The sequence below is a fragment of the Euprymna scolopes genome, chromosome 10, assembly GCF_053919585.1.
Source record: "Euprymna scolopes isolate OS-2025 chromosome 10, ASM5391958v1, whole genome shotgun sequence".
NCBI classification, from domain to species: Eukaryota; Metazoa; Mollusca; class Cephalopoda; order Sepiida; family Sepiolidae; genus Euprymna; species Euprymna scolopes.
Window position 1 is genome coordinate 72,196,626 of NC_136491.1, and position 23,034 is coordinate 72,219,659.

Below are 23,034 nucleotides of genomic sequence, written 5' to 3' on the forward strand. Positions count from 1 at the left end.
AAATAATAATTCAAGGGAGATAACTTTGATATGCTTTAAGGGATGTAACTCTGTATATACTTTCTCAACAGTGATATAAAAACCTAAAGGGTCAGTTCTATTCTGTTTCATGACTTTTTTAAAAAATTATTTGGTCATTACTTAGATTGAAAAATATCTCGGGTATTAAAATGAACCCCAATTGCTGCAACATGTCATCAGAAAGTGTGTTCAGTGCCAATGACCAGATGGTCTCCATTTGCAGAAAACTTCATAAACTTGATAAAATTGATATTCTGACATCCTTACATTTCATTTTTAATTTACTGCTGAAATAGAATGGATATATATACCGCTTCTCCAGAAGGTTAGACAAAAGGTCAAGTGTTGTTTTTGAAAAGCCAACGTTCTAGGATAAGCACATGCTATCCTACAAAAAATGACTGAGCACCTCGTCAGTGTTATCTAATAGGGGCTCTCAGACAATTAGCAATAACCTAACACCATTTCAGAGAGAAGATAAAGCCTGGGAGGATGAACCTCCTGGGACTGAACAGAATAATATGTTAGTCTGGCAGCAATAAAACAACTGTTGGATTTAAATACAACAAACACTGAAAAATGATTTTCAATTTTTATCCATTCTGTACATGGGAAAGTGAAATCAAGTAAGGAAAAAAAAAAACTTGGTTAGCATGCACTGCTGTAAACACAAAAGCTAGCTGAAGACACCTGAGCAAGGAATTTGTTAACGACTTTTCGTCAACCATACAAATTACCGAATCCAATCTACGTGCAACTACTCATGCACTCAGTAGTCTGATGTCGCAGACTTCCTTGTTTGATTTTGTCACAAACATGTTTAAGGTTCATAGCTCAGTCTGTTCATTTTATAATTTGCACCATACCAATGATTGATAAATTAAAATAACGGTTTCAATTATCAGTAATTATCAGGGGTATTCTGAGACAAAACTTAACTAAGATGACTCCCAGACTTATGCACTAAAGTTCTGTAAATTTTAAAGAAAATCTGTTCAGCCATTTTGAAATCTATAAGGAACAAACTCACACACGCACACAAAGTTGCATATATATATATATATATATATATATATATACCTATATATATATATATATACCTATATATATATACCTATATATATATATATATATATATATATATATATATATATACCTATATATATATATATATATATATATATATATATATATACCTATATATATATATATATACCTATATATATATATATATATATATATATACATATATATATATATATACCTATATATATATATATATATATATATATATATATATATATATATATATATATATATATATTCAATTTTATAATAATTTAATTTTACCCAAACAAAGTCATCAGGTTTACAATTGTTTCTACTTTTGTGGGGAGGGGGGCATGATTGTTTTTGATTTTTTTTCAACTCTTTTCACAACCATTGTTAAATTTTTTTTTTATATTTTAGTGATAAATGAATAAGCCTATGATTCTGCTTATTTCATGATGTGACGACCTTTTAATCCTCCATGTTTACATCTTGTTCTGAGATTCTGATGATATAATAATTTATTTTTTTTATAGTAAACTGAATTTTTTGTTTATTATAACAGACCTATTGAAACAATTCTGAACCTGCATGACTTCATTTGTAATGTTTTTTATAATTGAAATTCGATCCCTTTGTGAATCATTTTGATCTACATAATCTGTGGTCCAAGGATATATATATATATATATATATATATATCCAAACAATATAACATTAACGCAGGAGTGCCTCAGAGGTCGATCCTTGGGTGATTATTATTCCTGATATTCATTAATGACCTTCTTGATAATATTGTGTCCGAGATGGGTATATTTATTGATGATACAATGCTCTATAACATGCACAAGGGAAGACTGAATGTACACAAATCTAAGACAATGGCAGAATCATTAGAAAATGTTCTCGTGGTGGAATGGGGCCGTAAATGTATGGTAACATTTAATGCTAGTAAAACTAAGCTGCTCTATGTTAAACAATTAAAGCTTCTCCAAGCACGAATATCTATGACAAATCCTACTTGAAAATTCTTCCTTCAAACTTCTTAGCTTAACATTCATGAGCAGTATGAACTCTACAAATATATTGAGGACATTGCAAAGGCTGCTGCAAAGAAGGTGGGTTCCCTCTATTGTTCTAGAAAACTACTCACACCTGAGAGTATCCTATACCTCTACAAAGCTACTATTCCCCATGCATGGAGTATTCTTGCCACGTCTGGGCTGGTATATCTACCACTAGTCTCTGCTTCTTGCATAGGGTTAAAAAAAAGAGTCTTCAATCTAATAGGTTCCACTTTGTCCCATCGCTGCAATGTTGCATACCTATGTCTGTTTTACAAGTATTTTAATGGAATGTGCTTTGATGAACACGTTGCACTTATGCCTCCTCAACTTAGATATCTCCGACAAGCCTGCTTAGCAACAAAATCACATCCATTCACTGTTGAGGTCCCTAAATACCAGAAAGCTTTCTATTCTGATGGTTTCTTTCCTCGAACAGCTAGACTTTGGAATTCTCTTGTTGCTACCTGCTTCTCTGACTGTACTGATGGGCAGAGGTTTAAATGTAATGTGAACCAACATCTTGTTAATCTTTTCTAGGCATGGTCCCAAATAGTAGCCCCTTACGTTCAAGTGATGATATGCCTTGTTAGGGGTTAGGGGTTAACGTGAGTATATATATATATATATATATATATATATATATATATAAAGAACAAATAAGACAGACGATGAGGGGAGGTTTTGTCATGATTTTGCCATTGCTTATGACCTCACTCAGATTGTTCGCGAACCCACCCGTGTGCCCAATACACCCGGTCAATATGCAAGCCTTCTAGACCTTTTTCTCTCAACTTCCCCTGAGCTATGTTCATGTTCCGTTCATTATCCTCTAGGATCCTCCGACCACTCCGTCGTATCAGTTAAGATAAAAACGAAATGTAATAAGTCCCCAGACGTACCCCTCCACTGTACTGTATACCGATACTCTATGGCTGAGTGGAATAGCTTCCGTACATTCATATCTGATTTACCTCTGCACTCCATGTTTAAAAAGGAAGTGTCCTCTATAGTATCAGATCTGACCGAATGGTTAATTGTAGGCATAGACCAATTCATACCATCTAAAAAATTCCAACAAAAACTTAACAGCCAGCCATGGTTCTCTCCAGAATGTGCTGCTGCTATTGCGCACAGAAATCACTTTTTCCATAGCTACCAACGTAATAGATGCACTGAGACTAAAGCTGCTTTCAGGACTGCCAGCAACCACTGTAAAAGAGTAATAAAAAATGCAAGAGAGCTATATGCCCAGTCTGTTAAATCCAAGGTAGCTGATCAGCGGCTTGGTTCCCACCAGTTTTGGCAAATAACAAATAGGATCCTGAACAGAAGTGTGCATTCTATCCCAACCATTATCAATGGACCAGAGGTCATCTCGTCAGCGTCAGACAAGGCCAAACTATTTGTAAAGAACTTTGCAGCTAATTCTACCCTCTGCGACGAAGGTCACCAAGTCCCCATATTTCCTCCTATAACACAGAACACGCTAGGTAACATACAAATATCCGTGCATGAGGTCGCCAAGCTAATCAAGAACCTAGATTCCAGTAAAGCAACTGGCCCTGACGGCATCCCAATTATAGTGTTAAAAAAGCTTCAACCAGAACTTGCTCCCATACTTATGAAACTGTTTAAGCGCTGCCTTAAGGAGAAGTGCTTTCTGACTCCCTGGAAGACCTCATCAGTTTGCCCTGTATTTAAGAATTCAGGTGATAAGTCATCTCCCTCTCAGTACAGACCAATAAGTCTCCTGTGTGTTATGAGTAAGTTGCTGGAATCCATATTAAATAGAGAAATAGTCAACCACCTCAGCAGAAATAATCTTCTTAGTGACACACAATATGGTTTCCGCTCAGCAAGATCTACCGCAGATGTGCTGACAGTTATATCTCACAGGATTAGTGAATCTCTTGACAAAGGCTTCCTTTCTAGGGCAATTGCTCTTGACATATACAAGGCCTTCGACAAGGTATAGCATAAGGGTCTACTTCACAAGATTTCCAGCTACGGTATAACTGGAAATGTTTTCTCAATCATTAAATCATTTCTCTCCGATAGGTTCATAAGAGTAGTGGTCGATGGACAGAAATCGGAGGCCTGCAGTATTAATGTTGGAGTCCCTCAGGGGTCAATCCTGGGCCCAACTCTCTTCCTGATCTACATCAATGACCTCCCTAAACACATACTTAAATCATTCGTTGACATCTATGCTGATGACACGACCATCTACGGCAACAGATCAAAGGCTGTAAATGACAAAGTTCTCTCTGATTCTCTCTCCTCTGATCTCGAGTGCGTGGTTCAGTGGGGGAAGACATGGCTGGTTACCTTTAATGCATCTAAAACCAAACTCCTATCCTTACATCATCAACGCTCTGATCCCCATCTGGCATCAATTGGGATGGATGGCTCTCGTCTGGGAGAGGCCCCGTGTTTTGACAAGCTTCTGGGTTTGACCTTTACTCCTGATCTGAAATGGAACACGTACATCAAGTCTGTTGCCAAGGTCGCTGGAAAGATGGTGGGATCCTTCTACCGCTCCAGAAGATATCTCACTACTGATGCAATTCTCTATCTATATAAAAGCCAAGTACATCCAAGGATGGAATACTGCTGCCATGTCTGGGCAGGAGCTGCTAAAAACAGCCTATCCTGCCTTGACAGAGTACAAAATAGACTTTGTGGCTTAGTGGGGGATGCCCTTTTCTCTACCCTGCAACCTCTCTCCCACAGAAGAGACGTTGCGAGCCTATCCTTGTTTTATCGTTATTTCCATGGCAGGTGCTCGTCTGAACTCCAATCTCTGGTCCCCCCTCGCCAATCTTTCACGAAAAACACCCGTCTAGCTGAATCCACTGTGAAAAATTTCCCCCACTCTTTCTCTGTGCCTAAATCAAAACGTGGATTCCATGAACAAAGCTTCTTTCTTAGAACTGCACGCCTGTGGAACTCTGTTCCGTCTGCCTGCTTCCCATCTGACTACAACTTGGATGTCTTCAAGTCCAACGTTAACAAATTCCTAATGAACCGCCCCCTTAAGTAAACACTTCATCAAATCTCCACACTAACGTAATGTACTTGTAATAAACCTTATCCCTGAGTGGCTTCCGGGCCTTGATAAGTGGTGACCACTGTAAAAAAAAAAAAAAAAAGAAAAAAAGTAGTTAATAAAACATGTTAAAAAACACTTTGAAAAAGAGTTAAAAACTTATTTAATTTTAAAAAGAAAGCACAAATAATTTCCTTCCGCTCAGAGGGTAGGGATTAGCAAAATGCGGGATCGGATTTTGCATTCAAAAGTATTTAATGAAAGTAATAGATCTTGGTAAAAAATAGTGAAGCAGAGGAAATAAGGAGAAGAAAAATGTAATTTCACATGAATGGGTGGTTTGGTGAAGGGTAAAATATCCAATAACGGTAAAATCCAAAAGAGTTGATCAAATTTCCATTTCCACAAGTAAAATCCAAAGGAATCGCGTTAATAGAAGTAAACCAAAAGTAATCCAAAAGGCAGAATTCCATGGAATAATTCACAAATGGGTACAAGAAAAAAAGGAAATGAGTTCAATTGAAAAAAAAAAATCACTCGACCGCCGGTCGAGTGTGAGGGAAAATTTACTTGCCCAAAAATATTTTTACTCCTCCAACTTTATGTCTTTGTTTCAGTCAATAATAGTAAATAATTTTACAACAATTCAGTAAATTACCGTGTATATAATCTAACGAGAAAATATTTGTTTAACTCTTATAAATCAACTATTTTATTACTACAAACATTTTAGTAAATATTCAACAAAACGTTAAAATACAACACCAGTTTCTTTATATAGCATCATTCATATTATTGTTCCATAGAAATAAGAATCATTTCTCCGAATGCTGATACATAGTATCAAAATGACAATTGAAATATAAATAATTCAAGACTGTGTTTATTGGTACCGTTAGAAAACGAATATATCTAACTTTATACACAAAGAAAACATAATGTAAAATCACACCCTTGAAATAAATATATTTTAAAATACAAAAACAATATTAGAGATTCATTTTTTCATTAAAACATTTCAATATGAAGTCTCTAATGTAAAAATATTCTGAAACACACAATCATCTCAGCAGCTCAAAAGAATCAGAAGTAGTTACTTACAATAATTACTGAACAAAACTCGAAGCGAGATCATAATAAAAATGGACATTTAGCATCATATAGCATTGAACATTTCAGCGAAATTTATATAGATTAACCTAGTAATTAAATAGCTTTGTTAATGAAACAATAAAAAATTTTTTTATACATTTATTCTATATTTTTATTTTTTACAAGGCAAATCGAAATATTATATCATGTATAACATGTTACTAATAATCAGCCGTCTTGATATTTTTATGTGTTTACATTTTTATAATTCATGTCCAGATTTGTTTATATCCTAATACATTATATCGTCCCTGGAATAAATAATGTTTGTTTACGAAAAAACAAAACTGAAGCAAAAACTGATTACTTGTTGTATAATTTAATTTTCGGTGCGTGCTTGACGGAACGATGCGTTTTTTTTTCCTTTTTCAAATGTTCGTCTTTACTTTTGTAAGCATGAGGTGTATGTAGTTGTAGCGTTGAAGAATTTTTTTCCAAATGAATTTAAAAATCAGAGAGCTAAATGAAGGCGACATTTTGACTACACACCGAATGTGTAAATTTGACCTCTTGTTGACCTTTAGTGTGACCACTCTTTTTTCAATACGATATCTCAACGTTCTCACAGCTAGAGATGAAAGAATTCACAAATGATGAGACATAGGTCATTCTAAGTCACCGCATATTTGAGGGTCATAAAATAAATGAGTTTCCTCCCCCCCCCCGTTTCTTTATTTAAAGAAATTTTATCGACTGGCGGGCGAGTGATTTACGACTTTTAGTCACCCCAAGAAATTTTCAATCGACTGTAGCGACCTGTGGTGTAAAGTTTCAAAGGCTGTATATATATATATATATATATATATATATATATATATATATATATGAGAACAAGTAGTTAGTAAAACATGTTAAAAAACACTTTGAAAAAGAGTTAAAAACATATTTAATTTTAAAAAGGAAGCACAAATACTTTCCTTCCCCTCAGAGGGTAGGGATTAGCAAAATGCGGGATCGGATTTTGCTTGCAAAAGTATTTAATGAAACTACAAGTAAGTCATAGATCTTGGTAAAAAATAGTGAAGAAGAGGGAATAGGGTGAAGAAAAATGTAATTTCACGTGAATGGATGGTCTGATGAAGGGTAAAATATCTAATAACGGTAAAATCTAAAAGAGTTGATTAAATTTCCATTTCCACAAGTAAAATCCAAAGGAATCGCGTTAATAGAAGTAATCCAAAAGTAATCCAAAAGGCAGAATTCTATGGAATAATTCACAAATGGGTACAAGAAAAAAAGGAAATGAGTTCAAACAATATTATTAAAAGAAAGATTAATTGTTCGTAGAAAGAAGAAATCGAGAGATTTTAAAACACAGCTGTCAAGGATGGTTTTAAACAGATAAATAAATAATTCGATAGTTTTGCTTAAATATTCATTTATTTACCCGACTATAGATGGTATATTCCTTAAATATTTTTGGGAGCAACCCCCATTCTCAAGAGGTAGAAAATGTATATTCATTGTTTATGTTGCCACTTTCGGCTTCAAACACACCTTTTATCTGATAACAATGCTTTAAGCAAACTACAACATATATTAGGGATCTTGTATATCGTAGATTCTGTTTTAAGAAAAAAAAAACTTTATCCCAAGTGGAGTTGTCTTGATATAGAAATCATTTTGTACTCTTTTACTTCTTTTGTACCACCCTGCCCAGTAGCTCCCCACACTTATGTCTCTCCCTAATTCTCTTATTAAGATGATTATTAATATGTCCTAAAAAAAAAATTATTTTAGCATTATAATTGAGTGCTTGCCACAAATTTTCTTTATATTAAAAAACAAAAATGAAGAAAAATCTGTATCAGTAAAGAAGATATTGTATTCCAAAAATGGCGAAAATTGGTCCAGTATTTTCATTTTTATTAAGAAAATTATTTTTAAGCGAATTTCAGTTGTTTCAATGTACCACCACCACCACCATGTTAAGGAATAGCTTTCTAAAATCTCAGATGTTTGAATTATTTAGAGTTCACTCCCTTGTTCCTTCAACCTGTTTTCAAAATGTTAGCCATAGATTTGATTTTCTTATTTAAAAATAAAACTACTTGATCAATTTATGTGAGTTTTGGTGTACAATATTTTATTTCCATCTTGTGAACGTACCTTATATAGATTTTTTCTTTTTTTTTTTTTATTAATAAAGAGAAATTCTGTAGAAGCACCTATAGTTGAATTTGTAATTGCTATTTTCCGTTAATTTATATTCATTCATTTTTTAAAATGTTCTTTTACGTTAACTTATTTAAAATATTGAAATATTTGTTTGTCCGAGATTTTTAATTGCTTCTGACGAGATTTTGTTTTTATTGTACTTTTTTCTCTCTCTCTCTCTCTCTCTCTCTCTCTCTCTCTCTCTCTCTCTCTCTCTCTCTCTCTCTCTCTTTCTATTTTCACCGCATTCAAATTCTAAAATCTCTGAACAGCATTTTATTTATTCATGTACATTTCACACACAAAACAAAATCTGTAACTTTGTTTTCTTTGAAAAATACTTTTTTGTTTGATTACAATTCCACAATATTCACTGCTATAATATACATATCACGCTTATTATACAAGGAGACAAGAACACGTTTATTGACCTTCTCTGTGGGAGGTTAAACACAAAACCAGGTGAGTTTTTGGAAATCCAGCACACTAGGTGAAGTGCATTCTGGTCTACAAAAGTTGCTGAGCAGCTTATCGGCATTATACAGTCTTAAGCAATTAGCAATAAGCTATCTCCTTTTCAGATAGAGGATAAAGCCTGGGATGTACATGGGATCACTTTAACATCTTTACCTTGGGATATTATCTGTAAATTAAAATGCGAAGTCTAGTTTTTTTTTTTTTCCACTTTTAATCCTCTTCCTCCGTAAATACTTTTCTTTACGAAACAGTTGAATTCTTTTCAGAAATGGTTTTCTAAAGTCACATGGGGAGAGAGTATATCTGGATGGTAAAGCTATTGAAGTTGTCAAAAAGTTTTGTAACTTTGGTTATAGCTTTGGATCACAAGGTGGAGCAGGTGCTAATGTGATTGCAAGAGTTAGGATTTCAGGGATCTTTTGCCATTGTTAGCCAGCAGAGTGCAGTGGCATAGCTAGAGAGGGGTGGGGGTGGGGGGGTCTGCCTCTGATGACTGTAAAAGAGGGGTAACACAATGTCACCCAAACAAACTTTTTCAGCCAAGCTAAGGTGCAAAAATAGTCTAAAAATAGGATTTATTTATCATATATTATGTAAGGTTTTAAAGTTTTTAATTTTTTCGAAAATATTACAAACTCTTACATGTTTTTTTTGTTTTTTTTTAATTAGTAATTGAAGAATATTTTGCCGATGTTTACTGAAAACTTTAAACCCTGTATATTTTGTAGTTTTTAATAGTACATTTGGAATCATTTGATGGCACTCATTTCATTTTCTTTTAACTGTGGAAAATAATTGGAAAAAGGATTAAGTGGTTTTATATATATATATATATATGTAAGTGTTATATCTAAGGGGGGGGGTGACATTTAAGCAGACCGCCCTGGGTGACGTTTACTCTAGCTACGCCACTGGTCAAGTGTTACCACTGCAAGCCAATGAAAGCGTCTATCAGGCATGTGTAAGCAGTTTGATGATGTATGGCAGTGAAGTCTAGCTAGTAAGGGTCAAGGATATGTGTTGCATTGAAAGAAATGATATGAGAATGATGCGATGGCTGTGTGATGTGATGTGAATCTGATGATCTCTGAGGAAGATTAAGTCTAGAGAGTATTGGGATATGCTGCAAAACAGGAGACTTTGATATGGCCATCTTGTTCAATAGATGCAGAACAATTGCGGTAGCAGTTTCAGTTTGCAGGGTAAGTCTTAGGCAAACATGGGTAGAAATGATAATAGACCGTTTCTAAAAGCCGGATGACACATTTAAGCATATAAAATAGATGATTAACTGATTACACTCATACTTATTTCCCCTTAAATTAGTCAAGTAATTAATTTAATTTTATGATATAAATAATTTAATCCACATCTGATCGTCCAGTTGCAAAGTCAAAATGGGGGGGGGGTGAGAGCAAAAGAGAAAGTCAATTATTTATTTTAAGTGCATGGCTTAATTATTATCAAGACCAAGGAAAACAACATAGGAGAAAGTGATAAGGATGGACTTGAGAGAAAGAGGGATAAATAAAGACCTGGTTAGAATACCACAATCACGTTGACACACCTGCTGGATCACCAAAGTTAAGCAACATTGAACCTGGTCAGTACTAAATGGGTGCACTTCCAGGTGCTGTATGTGCTCTCCGCTTATCTTTGCATTGTTTCTAGTCATCCTGGACTTCTCCTTGCCACTGGACTCAAACAGTGCCGATTCAGCAGAGGTGTGGTTGGAGATTGCACAACCCTTGCCTCACAATTACACGCGCAGCTGCCCTTACAGGGGGTATCCTTTGTCTTTCGAGACTAAACGGAGGTATCGGCTAGAAATGAGTTAATTTGAAAGTCATTTCTTAAAAACTGTCTAATGCATGCCAGCATGTAAAACAGATGTTAAACCGATGATGATATTATCGATAACACCATTAGCTTATGTTATTTCAGAATTTTCCTTCTCCTAGACTAGTTTCCCTACTAAGACTTAGGAGTCTAGTCTATCCTACTATTTCGCTAATATTTTTTTAAAAGCAATAGTGAAAGTAATACAATAGTTTCAACAAAACAGAAATACAACACCAGAGGGGGTGGGGGGGGGGTTCACCGTCTGTGGCATTGGTCATAATCAGTGACACTTCGCCTTCTTTATTTTTCTGATTGCTCGAAATAATTGTGAAACATTTTTTTACCCCATGACGAACGGGGGAGGAACTGCTGAGAGCACTCTTTTCTACCTTGAAAGGATTCAAAACCAACTTCGAAATCTAGTAGGTGATGTCCTTTTCTCCTCCTTACAACCTCTTTCCCACAAAAGAGACGTTTCGAATCTATCTCTTCTCTGTTGTTATTTTTAAGCACGTGTTTGACTGAGCTTCAATCCATGCCCCCCCCACCGCCTGTAAACTATTCGCCAACAAACACTTGTCTAGATATAACTATCAATATTTTCCCATCTCTTTATCTGCGACTGAAACTAAATGCAATTCCAGGAACAAAGTTTCTTTTCTAGAACTGCTTGCCTATAGAACTCTATACTGCAGGGGTGCTTCCCAGTTGACTACAATATGTTAGCTTTCAAGTCCAATGTAAATAAGTTCTTGTTGAGCCGTCGTCTTACATAATCAAATTCTACCACTATTGATCATTATGGTGTTATCTAACCGACCATCTATCACTCATTAACCTTTCGCGCCTTGTTAAGCAATAACATGATTTAACGTTTCTGCATTTTTGAGATGAGGATTGATTATTCATATTATTTGGATTCTTCGGACTACTATTCTCATCTTTAATGCTATTTTCACAATGTTTCGGTAGATTTAACCTCCGACCTTCTTCAAGTGTATTTTGTTGAACTCTGGAATCTTTCTGTTGAACTCTTAAATCTGGATGGAATTTCGTGGGCCGTGGCGTAATGGATACAGTACTTAGTAAAATTCATTTGTAAAAGTTACACTTTTGGAGATTAAAGGTTCAGTCATCAATTTGAACAATGCTCAAAATACAATTGCTAAGTACTTAGGACTTCTACTCAGACGTGGCTGGCAGAACGAGATCATGCTACCCCTGTGAATTAAATAAAAGGTTTTGTTCGAAAATCCATGTAGATTCCCGAGTTTGACAGCGTTGAAATATTTTTATGTGTACTGGAGTATGATTGAAGAAAATTGGAATGTTCTACTTATAGACACTGGCAATAGGCACTTACCAATCAAATGGAACCACGTTCTCCTACCAACCAATCAGAAACTGGAATTGCTCCATAAAAATATTGGGTCTTTTAGCACTCCCGCAAATAAATTTTTTGTGTCTACATGAGAAAGATTTTTAGCTTGCAAAATTTTAAAGTCCAGGACTTGTACAGAACAGCTACCCATTGAAAGCTCTTTATCTTCAGGTAGAGAATAGCTACCCATCAGAAACTTTTCTAAAATCAAACATGGCTTTCAATTTGAGAGATAGAAAGATACATTTGAAGGAGATCGGAGGTTATATCGATTGAAGCGTTGTGAAAATAACACTCCAGATGAGAACAGTAGTTTGAATAATCCAAATAAAATGGAGATAGAGATTCAGAAATCTGCTTCAGTAATTGAATATTATTTTAGATATTTTCATTTTTTTTAGCAATGTTTGGCTTAGCTCAGTGCTAACTGCTAATGGAATGTTTTTTTGTAATGGAATGTTTTTTTGTAATGGAATGTTTTTTTGTTTGTTGTTCACATTCTTTTTCAACTTGTTATTTCTTTTGAATATTTATTCCAATTTTGATTGTTTTTTGCCAAGCTCTTGCTAATCAAATCATGCTTGAAATTTGCTTCAAAGAATAAATAAATGCATGTGTAACGTTTTCAGGTTAACAAATAAACCGTTCGCACATGTCGTTTCCAAGATATGCGTAGGGTGCACGTGCAGTTTTACCAGTGAGCAATCAAGAAACAATCGACAACGCAAAGTCTTTACACATACGCGTATGGTCGTTGGTCTTTCAATTTATGTAGTGTCACTTTGCCATGGTATGGATCACGATCTCTTGTGCTTGTTGATCACCGGTTTAACTCAAGACAAATCTTTTCATGCATGAAACACAATGGAGACTCGTTGGCTTTCAAATGGTTTGATTTAGAGAAATGTTTATTCATGGGAGGAGCGAACAATCTAATTTTGATTATTTCTTAACTTTTTTTTTTTTACTTTTAAGATGGTCGATGCACAGGCAGAGTCTCAAGGCAACATTCACTTAGATTTTTTCTACATTTTCAAACGTATGTCGCCTCTCTTACTTCTCAACTCCAACTGACTAGAAACTCTGTTCTGTCCTCCGAACACATGATGTAATCTGTCATATAGTTCAATATCTGCATTTCTAACGCTTTTTTCTAGGGAGCTAACCTTTGAAAACTTGCCTTAATCACGTTAGCTGCAGGTGGGTCTATTTCCATTTGCCGTTAGGTTATCCTGACATATACTTTGCCAAAATTCATACTAGTTTACATAATCTCTACTTATTAGCGTAAGGTCCCAATATATAACACATGACCATTTGAAAGCTCTTGTTATGAAATATCTAATATATATAATTATAGTCTAACATTTAATGTTAGATACAGATAGCATTGCATCTGACAAATTGATATTTGATTCTGACTACCCCTTTTTATTTTTATTTTTTTCTTTCACTATGTTATTAGCACAAATACAATTTGTTTTGCTTTGGTTTCTTTCTTATAATACTTGCACCGACTAGGAATAATGTTAGTGAGACATTTTTTCCCATATTGATTTAAACAGAAGCGTGAGTTTCCGCACTTCATAAAAAATACATGTATATATATATATATATATATATATATATATATATATATATATATATTGCAACGTCTTGTCAGGCGAGTGCCACTCCCTCAGACACTTACAGTCCATGAGCCCAAAAATGACTTCCATGGCCACAGGATCATTTTAATAGACAAATGCCTGAGGAAGTATCTATACACAGATGATGTTACAGAGTCTTGGCTTTGTAGGACAGCTAAGTCTCTCTCTCTCTCTCGGTTCAAAATGTTGAGATCCAGCAACAAGCAAGAGCAAGATAGCTAGCAACAAGTTAAACTGCAGACCAGCTTAATGCGGGTATTGGTCTCCCGCTTTATGGTTTTTTAAATCAGAGATTTGTTTCTCTTAGAAAGGTTGCCTTCACCACGGCTTACAGGAGCCCTCTCCACCCCAACATACACATACATATATACACACAAACACACACGGTGCTAGTTGGCCGTTGACCCCGAAAAAGGGTTCATTTGCTCTTTGGAAATCTTGTTTTTAATCCTTTATATATATATATATATATATATATATATATATATATATATATATATATATATATATATATATATATATATATATATATATATATACTGCGGCTGTTTGATAACCAACTACATGTGTTTAAAATAAACATTAAACTATTTCATTCTTACGATTATAATAGATGATTGGTCGTTCCTTTTAATTTCTACTTACACAGCTGTTTCTATTACATGCTAAAAGACGTAGTTTATTTTGAAGATTACAAAGGGTCTTGTATTATTCATGAAAAATAAATCAACACCATTATCTTGAAATGCAAAGATTTTCATTTGTTTCATTTAACAAATAGTCCGGTTTTTTTTTGGGTTTTTTTGTTTTTTGTTTTTTTCAATTTCGAAGAGTGACTATTTTCAAATTATGAATCTGTTCTACTTTTTCTTTAAATCAATCCCTTGGGGAGACTTAAAAACTTTATTTTAACATCCCAACGGACTACTATCCCAAGAGGAAAAAAATATTAGCAAAAAGAAATTACTTGAAAAAAAAAAAGCCACGATCAAGGCAAAAGCTTGCTTTATATCTTTAAAGGTAAATAAATGTTTACTTTAAAAAAAAACAAAAAGCGTATATCGTTTTTGCTTTCTTAAATTTCAAATTTTAATATTTATTTCATAATATTTTCAAGAAAGTGCCATCCTATTTCTTATAAATGATTTAAATATTAAAATTTAAATCAAATTAATCTAACTAAAAGTGGGAAAAGCCATATCAGTTTTGGGTTTTTTTTTTAAATGTAAACATATTTTCAGAGATGTTAATATACATTTTTCTGATGACTTGAAATAAGTTAAATTTTTTGATTTAAGATAATTGTTTTGTAACATTTTTTAAAAGTTTTTTTTTGTTGTTGTATTTGTCAAAATATAAACATATGAACATTCATGACATTATCCATTAATTTTTTTTAAACAAAAAATGTTATTCAATAAAATATAATCCTAAAAAATAAGAAATTACACTTGATTATGTAAGGATTTTTATTTGATAAATTCCATCTTTCAGATAATTATTTGTGAAACGTTGAAAGAAATAATGGTGTGTTTTTAATTCTTTACTTAAAAGTACACAGAGCTTTCCAGCATTTAGAAATTATTGAATCATTGTTGAGTTACGTCATTAAAAACAAATAAAGGACCTTTGAGACGAAACATGTTCAATTTGGCTTGAACGGTCTTTAACAATTTAAAAAAAAATGCAAAATATAACTATTTACCAAACTCCCCCAAACTTGAATTTCATGAAAGAATTGATTTTATTACTTCAACATTTTTTCTAGTAATATATTGAAACTGTATTACGAAAACAGTTGAATAAACTTCTATACATACTCCCTTTCTTTCTCTACAACACCATCCATTAACACTCCAAATGCAATCCTTTACCTGGATAAAAGCTAAATACTTCATAAGATGGAGTATAGTTGCTACATTCGGCAGAGTGCAAAACCGACTTCGAAATCTAGTGAGCGATGCCTTTCTTCCTTCCTAAAACTTCTTTCTCACAGAAAAGACGTCGCTAGTCTTTCTCTACTCTATCGTTATTTTTGTAGCAGGTGATCAATTTATATGCAATCTATGCCCATCCCCCCCTCTGTGAGACATTAATAAAAACTCGTTCAGTTACAACTATTGTCAATAGTCAGTCTGTCTGTCTGTCTGTGTGTGTGTGTGTGTGTGTGTGTGTGTCTCTCTCTCTCTCTCTCTCTCTCTCTCTCTCTCTCTCTCTCTACCTACCTACCTAAAAGTAAATAAAACTTCCATGAGCAAAGTTTCTTTCCTAGAACTACCCGTCTGTGGAACCCGATATCGTGAGGTTGTTTCCCAGCTGACTACAACCTGATTGTTTTCAAGTCCAATTGTAAACAAATTCTTCTTGAATCACCCCCTTAAATAATCAAATCCAGCCCAATCAGCGCCATCATTACCAATCATCACAGTATTGTCTCTCATTTCACTTGGCACTCATTTAACCCTTATCCTCGAGTGGCCTTTGGGGCTTGATAAGTGGTGACACCTTATTAAAAAAAAAAAAAACATGTGAATCACAAAACCTGCAAATAATAATAAAAAAAACATCTCTTTTTTTCCCCCAGGAAAAAAATTTGCATTTGTCTGCATGACTGACACGTGACTCTTGATTTCCATTCATTGCTTTGAAACTGATCAATTGCTTATTATGTGTGTTTTTAATGGCTAAAAAAAATTGTAATCATTTTTATTAAACAAATTACAATAAACTTATTTATTTGAATGAAATAATTTATTATGTACATTATTATCTCTTATTTATTTACTGTCATTTTTAATGTTTGTATAAATTATGAACGTCTAACTTATATTTATAACAAAAGTTATTTTCACCAAAAATTCTAATAATTCTGTTTATAAACTTTTAAAAGTTTTCATGTAAATGACGATGCTATAACAACTTGTGTTTTATTAATCACATACTTTGAATCGTTCACAAGAAATATTTTGTTTCGATATTAAATGATCCAAAAAGCAAACTAAACTATAGTTTCTTAAGAAAGTAAAGATATATGTTTAACCCCTCCACCCCACCTCATGAAAAGATAATATATTATTTTGTTCACCCTAAACAAGGTCTGTTGCTAATGAAGTGTAAAGGGGTACTGTGATAGGGGTCATATTTATAGGGACAACCTGGGTAGGAAGTTGAACTGAAAGATATTTGTTCAGATTATATTTAAAATTTTGCATGATAGTACAGTCAGGGTAACAGGTAGAAGGATAGGAATCATAACAGCAAATGTCCCCCAAAAATAAGTTATCTCAAAACTTCTATGGTGAAGAGGTACAATTTTGCTGCCTTTATTCTCACTTATATTCATAGAATAAAATATTTTACAAGGATTCTAATAATTTTTTTTTGATAGTTTATCATCATCTTTAATTTTTATGCAAATAACTGGATGCTATAGCAACTTGTATTCAATAAATCGTATACAATGAGTCATTTTCAATAATAAAACAAACCAAATTATAATTTTGCTTGAAAATAAAGTTTATTATCTTTATATACATGTGATTTTTTTATGTCCATATGTGTCAGGAAACAATGGCGTTCTGCACCTCAGATTAGTCTGTTGTTAAATGGTAGTGCCTCTGCAAACCTATTCGAGATTAACAGGGTCTGTTTCAGATGCCACAGATGTAGGCGATATCTGGTTGCATATGATTAAAACCAATAAAAAAGTAATAATGAAGAGTTAAAGTAATAAGTAACCTTTAAGTGTTAGTATAAATAGTAACAAAATGATAGCAAAAACTACTACTAAAATAATGGTTACTATTTTCTCCATTTTTTACCATGTTCCCAACTGAACCATTTTTACCATGTGTCCCAACTGAACCCTTTAAAAACTAATTGCAGAAATACACTACTAAGATTATTTTTTTTACTTTTACAGAAAAAAAAAAGAAATTTAATTATGAAATGAATAATTCAACATTTGACAAAATATAATTACTAGATTTAAATTCAAAAGTTCATCTAAACATTTACTTTTTTCAACTTCAAATTTAAAAAAAAATCTATATTTGTTAGATTCGTTATATGTCTTGCTAGCTTGCCAGGCTGAGGACAGATTAAAAGCTTCCTCTTGAATATTAGCAATGAAGAAGAGACAGCAATTTATGATAGAGCCTGGTCTGGTGCATCATACTTTATTAATATACAAATCAAATTCTGTTAAATGTCTCATCTTATATAAAGGGCAAATGTCTGTACATGTAGCTAAAACTTGAAAAATACACAGCAAACCCAACAAACTTGCTATTTTTTTTTTTTAGTAAATATAACCCCAGATGTATAATATCTAAAATAAAAAAAAAAGATTCATGATTTGAAGGTCAAATGGCCATTTATATCATTTAATGTTATCAAGACGTACACACATTTTTTAATATTATCATCTAAAGGGAAGTAACTGATTTTTTGGCAGAGTTATTTCCTTTATGCCGACTCAAATTGTGTATGTCCAAAGAGAGGAATTGGCTGGGCAAAGAAGAAAGAAGGAGAAAAAAAGAGAGGGGTAGAAGTTATGGTACATTTTTGTCATACACAATGCTGGGTAACCCTGCTAGTCTGATATAATTATAAATTCCTTTTATTAGTTATATGTAGTAATAACTAGTAATATATAATAATAACTAGTAACATAAGATACCTAAAACAAGTATAAATTTAAGGCTCCTAAAATTTATAAGAATTGTCTGCAATTGTCTGGATATAAGTACTAAGTAATCATCAGTTCTAGATGACAGTCTTCTGGAGGGGGGGGTGAATGTTCAACCTACAGTGCAAACAATACTAAAAATACAATTACAAATTACTTATGACTTTTATCTGGTCATGGTTGATGGAATAAGAACAGGCTACCCCATGAATTAAAAAAAGGGTTGCGTTTAAAAATCTGTACAGATTTCTGAGTTTAGCAGAAAGATTCCCGAGTTTGACACGATGCATCTGAAGAAGGGAGTAGGTTACATCGGCTGAAAAATTATGGGTATAACTCTCAAGACGATAACAGTAGTTCAAATAATCTAAATAATACGTATATATATGCATATATATATATATATATATATAGTGTATATATGCATATATATATATATATATATATATATATATATAGTGTGTTTTAACATTTTTTTCTGATATAAAACAGATAAACTAAATCATTATTTTGTACTTGAATCATCCATCAGTTGATGATGAAACATGTTTTATCGAATGGCCGATTGCATATGCGTCATGATTTTTTTATATGCTTGGCAAAGGCTTTTTTGAGGGGGGAGGGTGTAGGCACTCCAATTGTTAAATATATATAAACGAAAGGCAATGTCGCTACAAGTAGTAATATCATTTGTTAATGTCCTATCCTATCTATGTCCTTTCCTTTACAGATCAAATGATATTAATGTCCCATCCTATTTCCCCTGCTCAAGAACAGACTGATGATTTCCCCTGGTATTGGGAGAGGGTCGCGAGGGGGGTCTTTCATTTATCACATGTCCAGACAGTGATGTGATAAATGGAAGATGTTTATTCAAAGTATGAACACGTGAGACTTGTCTTAAAGAGAAGTACTGAACTGCTTATCCCCTCCCCCTGGCGGCCCTCTCCCAATACCAAGGGAGATCATCAGTCTGCCCTTAGGCAGGGGAAATAGGATGGGACATTAACATCATTTAATCTGTAAAGGGAAGGACATAGATAGGAAGATACAGTGAGCAGAACGGGACTATTTTTGGATTTTTTGTTTTATTATTTTATATTTAACTGGTTTTACAAACTCGTTTTTTTTTTTTATTGAAACAATCTAACTTTTATTGAAACTATCTAATTTATTCATACGGACTAGCAGATACATACGATCATCTGCAGATCCATACTGTTCTCAGAACCGGATCATCAGTTTGTTGATGAATGCAATGAGAACTACTTGTGGAATAGTACAATTTGTTGGTCATGGTTTATCCTCTAGATCGACTATGTTTTATCCATGCCCCTGCATATTAACAGAATGGCTCCTCACTACTTATTCACTATAGAGAGACGATAATTTGCATGTCGTATAGTGTTGGGTTGCATGGAGACCAGTGGAGTAGGCCCCTAGAAGGTGCTACTACTCAACCAACCCCTTCATCTTTTATCATTGTCTAAATTTCCATATCTAATTCATAATCTCTCATGATATCTTTATCTCATAAAAATCACTTGCAACACTAGTTGATATCTAACTTTGAGACATTTATTTTTAAACCACTAAATTAAAGCCAATGAATGCTGCATTTTAACTAATTGTGTATGTGTAATAGTTAATTATTAATTATTTAGTTAGTTAATAATTAATTATTTATTAGATTATTGGATTGTAATTATTAACTTTTTTTCACCAATTAACATTACAAATACTGTCAAACAATTTAGAAATTTCTACTCTAAAAATTAATGTTTTTTTCTGAATGAAATTTTTAAAAAACAGTATAAATTCCATTTGCTCTATCAAGTATATTGAGCTATTCTCTTTTTGACTGGGTTTGTCTTATATAATATTACCTAAAAAAAATATTCGGTAAGACTTTATACCACTGTGTGTTCCTATTCATCTCAGGATTCTGATATATATATATATATATATATATATATATATATATATATATATGATGATGAACTCTCCCATCGATTTCAACATATGAGCTTCCGCCACAATAACTAAGTTGCTCAGAAATCCATACAGATGATTTTTTTTATAGTCGTGAAGGCTTTGTGTAGAACCACCACACTTTTTGGTATTACTGCTAACCTTTGTCGGTGCAGATGACTGCCACAGAGTATACAGTAAACCGCAGGTTTTTACATCAGTTTCCTTCTCCTAGATGCATGTCTTAACGAAGACTAGAGGTGCATCTCTCCCAATGAATTAATGTGCCCCCAGATACTAACCTGGAAATTTCTACGACTCGGTGTGGTACATACAGCACCCAACCTTTCCAAATAGTCACCCATCTAGTACTGGCCAGGCTCAACTTTGCTTAACTTCGGTGATTTGGCAAGAACCAGTGTGTCAACGTGATTGTGCTATATATATACATATATATATCTATATATATCTATATATATCTATATATATATATATATATATATATATATACACACACACACACATACACACTTATGTTTTTTGTCCTTTTTAACTTAATTAAATTTATTTGTATATATATCATTAAATTTTATGGACATTTCTTGTCTGCATATTTTTGTCTTGATCCTTTCTGATTTCACTTTGTATTTCCTTGTTTAAAGTGGCAACTGGCCGATGTATCTGCCATATTCACTTATGTTTCAATACATCTTCGTATTAGTTATCAAGTACAGAATATGCTGCATAGATATTTATAGGTATTTTTTTCCAGGAATCATGAGTTAGTTATTTAAAATATTAATACGGCACTTCTATTAGTTATAGGCATTTTAGTACTTATATCAGTGTTATAGGCATTTTAGTACTTACATTAGTGTTATAGGCATTAATGCTGCCATTAATACTCAAATTAATTTTGTTGGTGGTTGTCTGATCGAAAAGAAAGAATTGTTAGTAGATGAGTTCTGAGATTTTGGATAGGACAAATCTAGTGTATACATTGAAATGTCCTTTGGTAGATTGTGTTTCTGACAGTGAAAAAAAAACATGCATGTAAGCTTGATCACCACGATCTTGTCAAGGAGATTAACTACGCATTTATCTGACACCAGGGCTATAACACAACACTTAACAACTCAACATTCTTGCACCGGTTTTCAGTTCTGAAAACTTGTTGAACACCTCCATTTGAAAACGCACAACAAAGACTATTAGGCCTTACCCATTAAAACAAAAAAGTCAATAAAAATTAAATAACTACAATTTAAAATATATAAATAAAGAAGAGACATATTCGCTTTAGTTATTTAAAGAATATTTATCTAACAACAAGCTGTAAATACTCAGCGTTGCCCAGTCGAAACATATTGTCAGGCAGAGGGATTAGTCACATACTCTTTAAGATACACTGAATATCCTAACTTGTTGCGAAAAGTGAATCACATGGTGGATTTAGGGAAGCATAAAACGCATCCATATTGGTCTATGAAAATCAAACCTGAAGTTATTTTCATAGCTTAAATGGGAAATGACTATCATAGTTTAAATAAATAAGCTTACTTCCAGTTTTAAACGTAACTGTTGTGAGATTTTAATAATTGAAAATAAATTAAATGAAACATAAATTAAAAATAAATTAAAATAAATCAAATTTAAATACTATTTCTAAATAGAACAATTAAAACGATTATAGTACAGCAAACAATTAATAAAGTCGAGCTAATTAATAAAATAGATTTTCTTTAATGTAATATGTAAATGAGGGTACTCACTGAATGCAGATTTCTTTTGAATACAGAGTATATATATATATATATATATAGAGAGAGAGAGAGAGAGAGAGAGAGAGAGAGAAATCATGTTGAAATGAATTTCTTTTGAATACAGAGTATATATATAGAAATCATGTTGAAATGAATTTCTTTTGAATACAGAGTATATATATAGAAATCATGTTGAAATGAATTTCTTTTGAATACAGAGTATATATATAGAAATCATATTGAAATGAATTTCTTTTGAATACAGAGTATATATATAGAAATCATGTTGAAATGAATTTCTTTTGAATACAGAGTATATATATAGAAATCATATTGAAATGAATTTCTTTTGAATACAGAGTATATATATAGAAATCATGTTGAAATGAATTTCTTTTGAATACAGAGTATATATATAGAAATCATATTGAAATGAATTTCTTTTGAATACAGAGTATATATATAGAAATCATGTTGAAATAAAAAGACATGAAGGTCGTTTATGAAAATGAACTCATCTGACACTTGAAATAGGTCGTTTTGATTTTATTCGCTAGTGAGAAAAATAGGCTTAACTTTCGCATTTATTCATATAGACTAGCAGATATCGTCTGATCATTACTGGCTCACAATTTAATTTCTATTCATTGCTTGAAATTATTAAACTAATCGATAAGAAAAAGAAGAAAAACCTCTCTCACTTTTGTACCTTTTGTACATATTAATTCAACTGTGAACAGACAAACAGGAATACGACTTTATTAT

At 32.9% G+C, this 23,034-nt stretch overlaps 1 protein-coding gene across 13 annotated transcripts in view; it reads left to right on the forward strand.

Annotated features, from left to right (window-relative positions):
* Positions 1–23,034, forward strand: part of LOC145286100 (calcium-activated potassium channel slowpoke-like) — a 561,744-nt gene that overhangs the window by 463,331 nt on the left and 75,379 nt on the right. The gene's annotated exons all lie outside the window — the stretch shown is intronic.